This window comes from Telmatherina bonti, assembly GCF_933228915.1.
Source record: "Telmatherina bonti genome assembly, chromosome: 17".
Taxonomy (NCBI): domain Eukaryota; kingdom Metazoa; phylum Chordata; class Actinopteri; order Atheriniformes; family Telmatherinidae; genus Telmatherina; species Telmatherina bonti.
Genome location: NC_136615.1, coordinates 32184300 through 32198369, shown reverse-complemented (window position 1 = coordinate 32198369; position 14070 = coordinate 32184300).

The following is a 14070-nucleotide window of genomic DNA, read 5'->3' as shown; positions in this document are numbered from 1 at the left end:
TTTACGTTTGTTTTAGACGCTCCAACAGGAAAAATGTTTGTTCTTTTGCTTTGTTTTCTCTTTTGTCATTCATTGTAAAACACCTGACAGTAACACAAACAGATGTTTAGGCTTCAAGAAAACTGTTTCTCATTTCATCTTCTTGCTGTGTTGATGTAGTTCGTCTCAGACTCAGGCAGCGAACTTAAGGCCCTGTTTACACCACATTAAGACCGTAAACTGGGAAAGTTGTGTTGCGTTCTGGCTTCTCGTTTACACGGTTCCAGTTCTGGTTGGATAAAACCACAAAGATTTGACAACGACTTATATTTCGAGTTATATTTTCTATATTTCTAGACAACGAGTTATATTTTCTATTAGATTATGTCCATGTAAACTGGAGTCAGTGATGTTTTTTTATATCATCCTGCAAACATTTTAACCAGATAGAAGCACAATAACAATGGTGGACATCTGTGTTGTGTGTGTGCTGCGCATATTTTTAATTAATTTGTTCTGGTAAAACATCTACAGTTAGCAAAGACAAATAGGTTACACGCGCCTGATAACTAGCGGTTAGCATGCAACGCTGTTGTGTTGAGTTCATAGACTGTATATAAAAGATGGACGTAGCCTTCGTGACATCACCCGTAGGTTTCTGAAGAGCTAAGCTGAAGCTCGGTGGGCGGTTCCTACCATAGCCATCTTGGCAGGAGCATGTGTGTTGTCTCACCCAGAAAATACAAATATGGGCAAAGAGGTGGAGCTGAGAGGGGGGCTGTGAGCGTCATGGTAGATGATTGACATCGAGCGAACTCCATGATCTCTGTAGCTAAGAGCTAACTGAGCTAACCCGGAGCTAACTGGAGCTAACCAGCTAACGGAGGTAAGCAGGCTAAAGCTAAGTCATGTTGTTAAAAAAAACTGCGGTTGTTCTACGTTCTTCTAACTTGAAGCAGGAGATCGGGTACCTGTCAATCAAAGGGACATGCCCCTAAATATGCCGAACTTTAAGATTAAATTACTTTTAAACGGGCGAGTTTGTAAAAATTCACTCCCTCCCCCCCCCCACTTTGAACCGCCGGAGGCTCCGTCCATCTTTTATATACGATCAATGGTTGTGTTTGAGGATCTAGCGCACACCTGGGTGTGTCTTTGAAGTTTTACCGCCCTCTTGAGGCCTGGCATGTGCACTACATTGTTTCTGGTCCTGTTGATGCGTCACCTGTGTGTAAATGCTTTTTTTAAATGTGAAAAGGAAGAAGTTTTTCATGGAAACGTGGTGTAAACAGAGCCTTAGTGAAAACATCACTCTGCTACAAACTCTATAAACCAATCGGAGAGCTTCAAGCACAGGTTTCTGATACACACTCATGGAAAACTGTCCTGTTGCTGAATCAGTTTTATTTGATAAAAAAATCTAATTCTACATCTGCACAACATCTTTACTTCCTGTTTACAGTCTGAATGTCTTGAAAAAAGCAAAGTTGTTGTGTGCAGATTGGGCTAAAAGTATCAGAGAGATCCTCTTCAGTAGTCAGAAATCTTTCATTCAGGTCCAATTTAACACACGTAGAAAGAAATATACATGTAATTTGTCATAATAAAGCTAAATAAAGTCATGAAATTTATAACAAAAGGTTTATATTTTTAATCTCTCTGCAGTGCTAAAAAAGTAATGCTAATGCTAGTTAGCAAGCAGTGCGGCCATGTCTTTCACAATAATCCTGTTAAATTAAATTAAATTAAATTAAATTAAATTAAATTAAATTAAATTAAATTAAATTAAAGTTGTGAAATGTATTTTAGCTGTTTCTTCTCATGGACTTCCAGTCAGGCCTGTTCTCTCTGTTTATTTCTAGCTTTCTTTTAATGTTTGCTGATAAAACGTTAAAGATAGAAAAAAAAGGTCCCTGAGGGTTATTTTTAATATTTAGCTTGGATCAATATTATTGGTTGGTGGTTTGGAAGAAATAACTATTCTGTCACATATTTCATATTTTATGTTAAATTTAACTGGAAACTTATTGAATTGTTAGAAATTGTAAAAAAAAATTAGGTGCTGTACCTTGAAGATATTGCAATTTCTTCACAAGGGCTGATTGTTGCAGTTTGCTTGTAAATCTACAAGTGGACAGCAACAATGAGCAAATTACTGAACAAATGGAGGATGTCCTCCACCTCCATCCATCACCCTGACATCCACACCCCTACTTACTTTCCACTCAGCCCCATGTGTTGGTGCTGAATGTTGGCTTTGTACGGACTGGAACAGATTGAAAGCCCAGAAAACGTAATGAAGTGGGAACTTGAAGCCATTAGCAGGTAGTAGTCAAATAGACTAGATGTCATCCAGATGTAACCATATCTCAGACCAAGTTTCTTGTGTTTTTCTCGTGTTTAAAGATGTAAACAAAGGCAGCAAGTATAAAACATGGAATTGTCATTAAATTGAAACCAAGAACCACAATTTACTCAAGTCCAGTAATACTTATTTTGATCAAAAAGAAAATGTATAATTTTTGTTGTGTCACATTGTTAATGATGTTACAACCAGAGACTGTATATAGAAGATGGAAGGAGCCTCTGGGACTGTGTAGCTTTCTGAAGAGCTGAATTAAAGCTCATTGGGGGGTTCCTACTATCACCATCTTGGCGTGTCGTCTCCCTAAGAAAATACAAAAATGGACAAAGAGGTGGAGCGTGTCATGGATGATTGACATCTAGCGGTCTCCGACCTGTAGCTAAGAGCTAACTAGGCGAACCTGGAGCTAACAGGAGCTAACAGGAGCTAACCAGCTAACGGAGGTAAGCGGGCTAAAGCTAAGTCACGTTGTTAACCGGCTAAAAACAGCGGTTCTATGCTCTTCCTTCCTGAAGCGGCATATCGGGTACCTGTCAAGCGAAAAGGACATGCCCATAATTATGCCGAATTTCGAGTTAAAATTGCTTTTAAAAGGAGGAGTTAGAAATTATTTCAGGCTTCACTTTAAACCACCAGAGGTTCTTGCTTGGTGAATGCAGAAGCCCTGAAGGGGACGTGTCTGCATCGAGGCCTAAAAATGAATACACAGACTAAAAACACAACTTAATTAAGGCAGTTCATTTATATAAAATAAGTGATTTATATGCTAAGATTGATACAGTGATACTTTATTGATACACCACTCAACACAAAGTCCTTTGATCTGACTTCCTACTATTTAATATGGGGATGCTAACATAAAACCAACACGTTTACAGATTCAGTTGTATATAGCCCACATATATAACACAGGACAGATATATGTTACATAAAATAACCAGAATAAGCCGTGGCATGAAAGTAAAATATCAAAGTAAAAATAAATCCTGGCTGAATCCATTCAGAGCAACGATAGTGACCTGTGACTAGCTGCTCAGTGGTCAGATGTCTCACAACTGGAGCGCCCCATCCCCACCACTACCACCTTTAAATTAGAATAAGACAGACTGGAAGTTTTATAACATAAAATGGAATTATTTAAGAAGTTGTTCTAATCCATTTTTTTAGTATTTATTTAATTTTATCCAGGAGAACTCAGCATTAGTATGACGTGGTAGTAACGTTCCACATAGCTTTATGTGTTAAATGTCATTACAGTAACTGAGGATCATTACAATAACTGCCCTGTAACATTGCTTTTAAGTTGTCATGATTTCACCACTGGCTGATAGAAGCTACTTTGTATGGGAGCACCTGAGGGCCAAGCCCCCCTTCTCTAAATCCTAGGGACAGCCTTGTTGAAATCTATGGTTTTTATGAATCTGTATTCTCAGGTTTGGGAATGGGTACAACTACATTAAGCCACTGTTATGGTTGCTTGTTGGGTTTTTTTGTGCAATTGTTAATGTATTGAAAAGGCATCTTGTCATTGTTACTCAATTGGTGATGCTAATAGTATGGACGCATTTTGCAATTACTTGAAAAATTAAGGATTTATTTTTCTGAATTAAGGAGATAATTTTGCCAAATAGTTTTTAATTTTGTAATTAAAAATTCAAAAAAACCACAGACAAATTTTCTTTTAAAAAATATCATGTAAAATCCAACTGAATAACTTTTAAAAATAAAAGCTTATGAATTCAGACCAACAAAAAAAAGATTTTCTTTTCCAATGTGATTTCAGTCATTAAATTCTGACAAACTAAAGCGACATGTTCTTATTTTTACAAAATGAGCTAATTATTTAAGACAAACTGAGCCATTGTCTTTGTTTTCAAGTAAATGCACTATTTCTCTGTTCCAATCCAAAGCTTTTTCCTTTTCTTTTTACTGTAACAGACCCATAAGCCCTTTAGCTATCAGCAATGTGAATCTCCTTCATGTGAAGCATCAGGAGAAATTCACACACAAGCATATATGTGTTTTTTAGGCATACTGAATGTGAACATATGTTTTTCCTGTGGGGGAGGGTGGGATCTCTTCCATCTGTTTTGTACATCTATGTGTATATGCTGCATTGTATACATTTGACAAGAGAAATAGGGATTATTTTTGTAAACTTGAGTTGAAATTAAGGTGAAATTCTGCCTGTTGTCTCCTTGTATATGTCTCCTGTGGTTCGTTATATTATATATATGAGGTTAAAAAAATATCTGGTATTGTATTCAGGACTAACGATTGTTCTCATGAAAGTCTAACTTAATACTTGATGGGCAGAAAAATGTTTTTTTTTTTTGTTTTTTTTTTTTTTTTTTACTTTGAACACATTATCAACAAACTTATAATCTTGCTGTAGTTCATTTACTTTTCTTGTGTTATCATTTATTTTTTTCATATAAATATCGTTAATTACAGTAAGAGGTAATATTTCTGCAGAATGTTGGGTTTTTTTTATGCAAACTGAATTAAACGAAAGCTGCTCCATTCATGTCAATATGTGTTTTAGAGCTGCATTTAAAATATTTAGACTAAAAAACAAGTTTAATTCATCTGATACTTGAAATTAATAAAATATATATCTACTCTTCATTTGTTATATTGTCTGGATTATCAGTTTCTTCATCATGTATTGTGAACTTGTTTTTGTGTTTTGTTTGTTTCGAAAGACCATAGGTGCTGAATTTCTGAAAAATCCTATTTTATGGATAAATGCTAAAGAAAAGCATTTGAATGTACTTATTCATGGAAAAGTCAACATGTGATAAATCCAGAGGTATAACAAAAGTTTGAAACACAAAATTTTGCAGAGAAAAAAAAAACTACACAAAGTAAAATTAAAAGTTGCATAAACTAAAGTTCAAAATAAAAATATCTGAAGCGCACAATGGGGGAACGCAATCTAAGACGAACAACTTTGACCGTCTCAGCCTACTGTAGCAGCACCCGAGGAACGATCCTACATTGTACAAGTCGGTCGTGTGTGGGAACGAGAGTAAGTCAGTACAGTCCGGTACTATGTACCACTAAAAGAATCAGTATCAGTACACAGTAGCAGGACGGCAGGAGACGGGCTTGTTCAGAACCAGTCACAATGAAATTCTGGGCCACAAATGAGAGCCGCAACAAACATTAACTTTAACTTATTCCAAATGGTTTCTGAATTGTCCTAGGCATCTTCCTGTTTTCCTTAAGCCTCTTGCCCTGGTCCTTCACCTCCCCTCGGAGTGAGTCCGGTGGTCTCTGCGCCCAGCCTTCGAAATGTGTGCCACACGTTTAATGTCGACATAAGTTTCAAAACATCCTACTTAAAATAGGTGGGATAGTAAAAAGATGTGATTTGTGTAATTTATTTAGATTTTCTTTTATCATTTTAACCACACAGAACAGCTCAGAAAAAACTGCTAATGGGCTAACAGCCAGATATTTCACTTCTTCGCATGCACATCTTTCCCAAAACGCAGCGGTTGCCGTGGGGGTCATTGTGCTTCATTTAATGCACTCAGGCTTTTTCCGCAACTGGTCCATGGACCTCAAGAAAATGAGAGGTACAGTAGTTCTACTTTGAGTTTGCTCATGACCTCATGATCTTTTCTTGGAGACTTTTACTCTGGGTCTTTAAAAATGTTTTAATGAAAAGAAATGTTGGCTACGGTTACATTAAGTTTTTAATTCCAAATTAATAATTAGGAATTTCTTCTGAATTAAAGTATTCTCCTTCATGTAACGTGGAAATAGTAATTCCTGTAAATATATTTAAACATTTAAATACTTCAAACAGCTCATTGTAATCCTTAGTTTCTCATTAAAACTTTGTGTTTTAATACTTTGTTATAAATTTCTGATCTCATCCCAATTAACGGACCTGGCGGAATTAAGGGAAATCATAATAATTTGGGGGCTCGTCCGGGATTGGAAGAAGCTCAGTAGGTAATCAGGACAGCTTAGTTTGTCAGACCACTAGAACATCCTTCAAGTGGCCACTGATTAAAAGGGAAGCATAAACCTGTTCTTATAATCATCAAATTCTGCATATGGGATTATTTAAATCAAGAACGATGTTAGGTGGAATGATTTAACTTCTAAATTGATTACGTGAGCAATTCTCTGCAGATATATCTGGAGCCCCTTAGCACAGTTTTTTTCAACCACTGTGCCGTGGCGCAGTAGTGTGCCATGAGAATTATCCAATTTCACCTAATTTTCCTCATAAGCAGTTCTGTGTTCTTCAAAACAGGCCCAGGTGAAAGCTCATAAAATGTCTTTTTCTTGTGTTTATCTGTTCTATTCAAGACACTTTGACAAGATGGACTTTATATTGATAATATAATAAAATAATAACATAAGCTTTTAAAAAAAAAAAAAAAAAACTTTTTGGTCTGTGCTGTGCCTTGGGATTTTTTTTCTGTGAAAAAAGTGTACCTTGCCCTGAAAAAGGTCGAAAAACACTGCCTTAGCAAAACCAAGCCAGCGAGATTCTGAAGTTATTTTCTTGTTTCCTCTCATTTATACACCTCAGAACAGTTTGTTGTTTTCTGCTATCTACACTTCTTTCTCTCTGAGGCATGAGACACACACAGAATAAAAGTGTCTGCTAAATGACTAGAGAATAAAAATTCTGAATAACACATCCATACTTAATTCCACTTTAGATCAGTTGGTTTGGAGAGGTTCTGATTGGACAGGGGGCGGGCGTGACGTAATGCCATCTACCGGAAACAAACAAAGTTTGCTTTCTGCTTCTCATCTTTTCAGTCGTAACATGGAAAACTACACAAGTACCAGTTTTGCCGCTATTTTGATTATAATTTTGAAGCACAAGCTCGACAGGAGCATTCTACTTCACTTTTTTTCAGCAGCTGAGGAGAAGTAAGATTGACCACCAAAGACGGGAGGCAAAACAACATGTGGAATTTTTGCGTTATCAGGACATGACAAGGTAACAAGCATGCACAGAACAATCAAAATGAACTTAGAGCGGAATTAATGTTTACATGACAGAGAAATTAAACACTTGGGATTTAAAATGTGAATAAACCAGCCACTGGACTGCAACAGAAGACATAATTGCCTTTTCTTTGTCTAGATTAAAGAAAATGTTATTTTTAGATATATAAAAACTAAGGTTTATCTTGGATAAGACTGATTATGTTTGTCTAAATTTACTTGTCTCACTATCAGCTACAGTATCATTTTATCAACAGTCAGCAATGATTTGTCCACGTTGCACAGGTCAAAACCAACGCTCTGACCTTTAATCTTCCAGAGGGAGAAAATCTAAGTGTCATGAGGTATGGACATGTCTTTTAAAAAAGTAGTTCAAGTCATGTCGTTGTAAGGTTGTAGTAAGATTTCCTCTTACTGGTTTAATAACTTTTATCTTTTCCGAAAAAAATTTCCAAGAAATCCTCTTCCCTTACAAAGACGAAGATGGAGAGGTGGCGATAGAAGCGTATGCCAGGTCTGAAATCTCATTAGACACCCCAGGTGATTGACAGGTCACTGGAGGAAAACAGAAAGGTTTTTCCAAACATATGGATCAGCAGTATCACTATACCAGTTTGAAGTTCATTTTAAAGTTGTCTCCTAAACATTCATTATTTAAAAATATTGACATCTGGCTACACATTTTTAGAAGAGATTGTGTCCCTGTGCAAGTAAAATTACAAATGTTTCCGAAGACTATTAACTTGATGTTAGCATGATGCTACACAGTAGTGCTACTCTACTATATAATGTCAGAAACAATATCTTATTTAGTTTTAGTTCTGATTTTAGAGCAAAGTAACATATCAGACCAAGACAGAACTTAGCCCCAGTATCAGCAGCCGGACATTTCCCAATGTACAGCTAACCACACCTAGGATCCAGTAGTCCACCACCACTAGAAAGTAAACCAGAATGGACACCTTATAACCATATCTAGCTCCACATACTCGCCTCAAAACAAACCACTTACCTTTCTATAGACCTTTTTGAACATTTCTCATTTCTCTAATGTGACTACAGTTATCACAGAAGTGTCAGAGAGAGGAACACAGTTATTATATAAATAAACTATATACTATATAAATAAAATTGAATTGAATTGAATTGAATTATTTCCTGTCTTTTCTTATGACCACTGATAAAGTATTGCCCACCACTGGACCACGGCTATGTATAAAATTGTAGCCATGTCACTCATCACTTAGGCACTGTTTACACCAAGAAAACACCAAACTTTTTCCTTTGCATATTAAAAAAAAGAAAGAAAAAATAAGTTACACAGCAGTGGAATGACAACAGTCTCTGTACAGAAAAAAGGCAAATAGGCCCAGAAACGATGTAGTGCACATGCCAGGCCTCTAGAGGGCACTAAGACTATAATGACTCAGGTTAAAGACCAGGTTGGATGGCTTTTTGCTTCAGAACTGCCTTTATTCTTTGGGTGTTTCTCAATTCAGGGTCTGCACACTTCCAAGTGCGAATTCGTCGGCTGCATGCGTCATAGTGACACGCCAAGTGCTGTCCAGTTCAAAGGCTCCTACGAGTCCAACCTTCAAATCCACACTTCGTTTGGCTCCAGATTAGCTTAAAACCAAGGATACAAGAGATGTATCCTTTGCGCCCTCTCCTATCCCAGAATTCATTGCAATCCTGATTGAAAAGAATGAGCGCTGGTGTAGGTCCCGCATCAGCCAGACCGTTTATTTATTTTTATGTATATACACACACATATTTGTCCCAACAGACAAGGTGGGAAGACAGCGGTGTTGTGTCCAATAACCACATATAAATTTCATTCCAGTTGTCCTCAGATGTCTTCGTCTCCTGTCATTAAAGAAAAATCTGAATTTATTACATAAACGCAATTAATTGGAGACTGAAATAAGGTACAATAATTAAAAATGTTCCAAATTATTATTCAGTGATACAAGACACTGTTTTGTTATTTAATTGAGTTAAAGGGAAAAACAAACAAATGGGTCCTGGACAAATTGGAGCAAAATACCTGTCAACAGGTGCAGAAGTCTGACTGAGAGGAACAGAAAACACCTGACTGGAGTCAAAACATCAAAGGATTTAAAAAGAAAAAACATTAGTTTATGAGTGACATACCATTATTTTATCACATTGGTTTGCTTTTTTATAAATCTTTCGATTGAACCAGAATTAGAAAATAATGTCATGATTTTCATTATTTGTTTTTATTTAATATGACTTTAGTCAGTTTCATCTTATTTCCCAGGCAGCGGTTTTCTCCTTCTTTAATGGGAGGGTATGAGTACATATGAGGGCGACTGTATATGTGTCTAAAAAAGGATTATTTTCTGAAGTTAACGTCAGCTTGACGGGATGAGCTGTCAGCCAGAGGAGAGCTCGTCTAAACCGCCTCATGTTGCTCATTTACACACAAGGGAAAATGAAAATAAATTTTAAAAAAAATACTGGCACCATTTTCTGTCATTTATAAACTGTTTTTGTGTCTTTTTGTGGAAGAATAGGATCAATAATTAGATAAATTTGGAATATGTAGTTGCTAGGCAACGGAGGACTGGGGCACTATGGGTAATTGTTGTACACTAGATAAGTTGTCTCTTTTTACTGACAGTAAGCGCACTTCGGTGTGTGCAGATGACGTAGAACCCTTTGTTGCCCACGCAGTCTGCGCACTTGGAAGTGTGCAGAACCTGAATTGAGAAACACCCTTTGTGACAAAGATTCAACAAGGTGTTGGAAGCATTCCTCTGAGATTTCGCTCCATGTTGACATGAAGCGTCACACAGTTGCTGCTCATCCATGATGAGAATCTCCTGTTCCAGCACATCCCAAAACTGTTCGTATGACTGTGGCGGCATTGCAGACCATAACATTACCATTGTGATACACAGTGAAGTTACATTTGAGTACTTTTGTCTTTCATCCTCTTTAAACACACACACAAACACACACACATTATGTATTTATTTATTTGTTATTTCTGAGATGCAAACAGTGATGATGTCCAGCTGCAGGTCATCATTTTGAATGAGGTGAAGTTCAGAAGTGGAGTAGCTTCTTTTGAAGGCTGCTGAGAGGAACAAACTGAGATAAATACCCTTCCCAAATGTTTTACACTTCACCCTGAAACTGTTTTGTAAGGTAGTTTTACAAAAACGTTTCTTTACCCCAATAATGACAGTCTGTTGTTTCCTCACTGATTAATAATTACCTATAATACTAAGAATATGTGACCTCTAGTGGCTGTGAGAAGAACTGCATGTTAAATGCAAAAATGTCTTTTTAGATGATGGCTGTGACATAAAAAGTATGCAATTTAATAATTATCACAACTGTTTTCCAACTCTAACCAGCTGCTATTACCTGCTAAATTCTATATGGCGCATGTGTTCAGGCAGTATGCATGGTTCGTATTATATGTATGTGAATGTATGTACTGTATAAAGAGTGCATTGATGTTTTTATTAAAAAAATACATAATAATTAAATAAAAATGATTATCATTATTATTATTATTATTATTATTATTATTATTATTATTATTATTATTAATAATAATAATAATAATATTATTATTATTATTATTATTATTATTATTATGACTATGTGAGTGTGCAAGTAAATGGAGACTGTTCATAGACTATAAAAGATGGACGAAGCCTCCATGACGTCACTCGTACGTTTCTGAAAAGCTGAATTGAAGCTCGGTGGGCGGTTCCTACCGCTTGGCAGGGTCACACGAGTAGTCTCTCCCCAGATACAAAAATGGAAAAAAAAAGGTAGAGCTCAGACGGGGGCTGTGAGAGTGGATAATTGACATCTAGAGATCTCTGAGCTGCCTGTAGCTAAAAGCTAACCGAGCTAACCCGGAGCTAACAGGAGCTAACCAGTTAATGGAGGCAAGCAGGCTAAAGCTAAGTCACGTTGTTAACCAGCTGAAAACTGTGATTGTTCTGCATTACTCCTTCTTGAAGTAGAATTTATTTATAAACGAAGCAGTTAGGAGCCCCTAGTGGAGGAGGGGGGAACTGCAGTTTTTGGCATTTCTACATAGGCTTTACTTTTAACAAATGTAAACAGAAATCTTAAGAAAAAAACAACAAAATACTTGGATATATATATATATATATATATATATATATATATATATATATATATATATATATATATATATATATATATATATATATATATATAAAATTATATTTATAATCATATATTATGAAGTTATATATTATATGATTTTAAGATTTCTGTTTACATTTGTTTTTATGAAAATGCAAAACACAAATTTATTCATTTGAAACATTTTTTATTTTATAAACATTTATAAATATTATACACATTTTTAAGTAATTGAACAATCTTCTGTTTATTGCCGTCAGTCATAATTCTTCAAAGTTGGAGGATAATTCTGACTACATATATATATATATATATATATATATATATACACACATATATATATATATATATATATATATATATATATATATATATATATATATATATATATACATATACATATATATATATATATATATATATATATATATATATATATATATATATATATATATATATATATATATGTACATATATATATACACACTACTCACAAAAAGTTAGGGATATTTGGCTTTCAGGTGAAATTTATGGAAAATGCAATATGTTCATGCTACAGTGATATAATATCATAAAAGTAAGACATTTAAGTAGAAGGAGGCACTACTGATTTCCTCATCTCAAAAAATTCCTTCAACACAAAAGGTAACAACAATGGTAGTTACACCACAACAAAAAATGTGAACGTCTCAATATCTGGTCATGTGCCCTTGAGCATCAATTACAGCTTGACAACGACGTCTCATGCTGTTCACAAGGCAACTTATTGCCTGCTGAGGCATGGCATCCCACTCTTCTTGAAGGGCAGCCCTCAGGTCATTGAGGTTCTGGGGTGCAGGGTTTCGAGCCTCTACACGACGGCTCAGCTGATCCCACAGGTTTTCAATGGGATTCAGGTCTGGAGAGAGTGCAGGCCATTCCATTTGAGGTACACCAGTCTCCAACAGCCGTTCCCTGATGATGCGGCCTCGATGAGCAGGAGCATTGTCGTCCATGAAGATGAAATTAGGCCTGTGCTGTTCATGTAGGGGCACAATCACTGGATTAATGATGTTATTCAGGTAGTATGGGCTTGTCACTGTACCATTCACAAAGTGTAGGGCAGTTCTGTACCAAGTGGACACCCCTGCCCACACTGTAACACCGCCACCACCAAAAGCTGGCCTGGTGACAACAGTGGCTGATGCATAGCGCTCTCCCTGACGTCTTCAACATCGTTGCCGGCCATCATTTCTGCTCAGTGTGAATCGACTTTCATCAGAGAACAGCACTGAGGCCCACTGGTTCCTCGTCCAGCGTAAATGCTCCCTGGCCCATGCAAGACGATGATGCCTGTGCCTGGTGGTGTGGTCAGGTACCCGTGCAGGTCGTCTAGCACGCAGACCACGCTGATGGAAACGGCTTCGAATGGTCTGACGTGACACTTGGGTGCCTCTCACCTCTCTTAAACGTGCCTGGAGTTGAGTGGCATTCATCATCCGCTTTCTCAGGGCAGTGTTCACAATGTAGCGGTCATCAGCACGGGATGTGGCCAAAGGACGTCCACTTCTAGGCCTTTCTGTGACTCTTCCAGTCTCTCCATATCTCTGTTGCAACCTGCTGATGACACTCTGTGACACTCCAAGCTCAGTGGCCACTTCTGTCTGAGAACGTCCTGTTTGAAGCATGGCAATGGCAAGGGACTGTTGTTCCATTGTTAGGTGTCGTCTTGGTCTCATGATGTCAAAATGTGAACAGCATGATGAGGACAACTGTTTAAACACCAGCTCTAATTGAACCAGGACATTTATTGGTCAATTCAAGGATCACACACCTGCCGTGATTTTTGCCGTTAAGCTCCTTGTTAGAGAACAGCAACTTGTGCAAAATTTATTGAAACATTTAACAGTTGGACATGTGCATTTAAAAGCTTAGAGAAGATCACATTAAGTTCACCTGTACAGGTTTGAATGCATTTTAAGCTTCTTGTGAAATTTCACCCAAAAGCTTAATATCCCTAACTTTTTGTTAGTGTATATATATATATATATATATATATATATATATATATATATATATATATATATATATATATATATATATATATATATGCGTATTCATAGCGATTGATCACCTTTGTCAGATAAATTTTTTAACATTTTCTTTAAACATTAATATTTGCACTTAAATACACTTCCAGTATTGTTTTCTGAACATCGGGTTCTAAAAATGTTATTATGGTGAAAAATAAGCATCATATTCTTTTTTTTAACGTTGTTTTTGTTGGTGACTGTTTCTTTTCCAGCTCTTTATTCCACTTTACATTTTCTCACCATAAAACCGAAACCTACAAATGTTAAAATATAACGTGTCTCTACAGTAAACCTGTAACTTGAACTTTTTCTGTCACTGAGGAAAATTAAAAACACGGCTGTCAGAATGTAGGTCAGCATGTATGGAAATCAGAGGGGTCAGATGGCATGCGCTGGGGTTGGTTGACCTCTGACCTTCACAGTCCTGCTGCTCCATGTCAGCAGCTGCTAACAAAGGAAGACCTGCAGGAGTCAACAGCTGGATTCAAACCAAGCTTTTGTAACGGATTT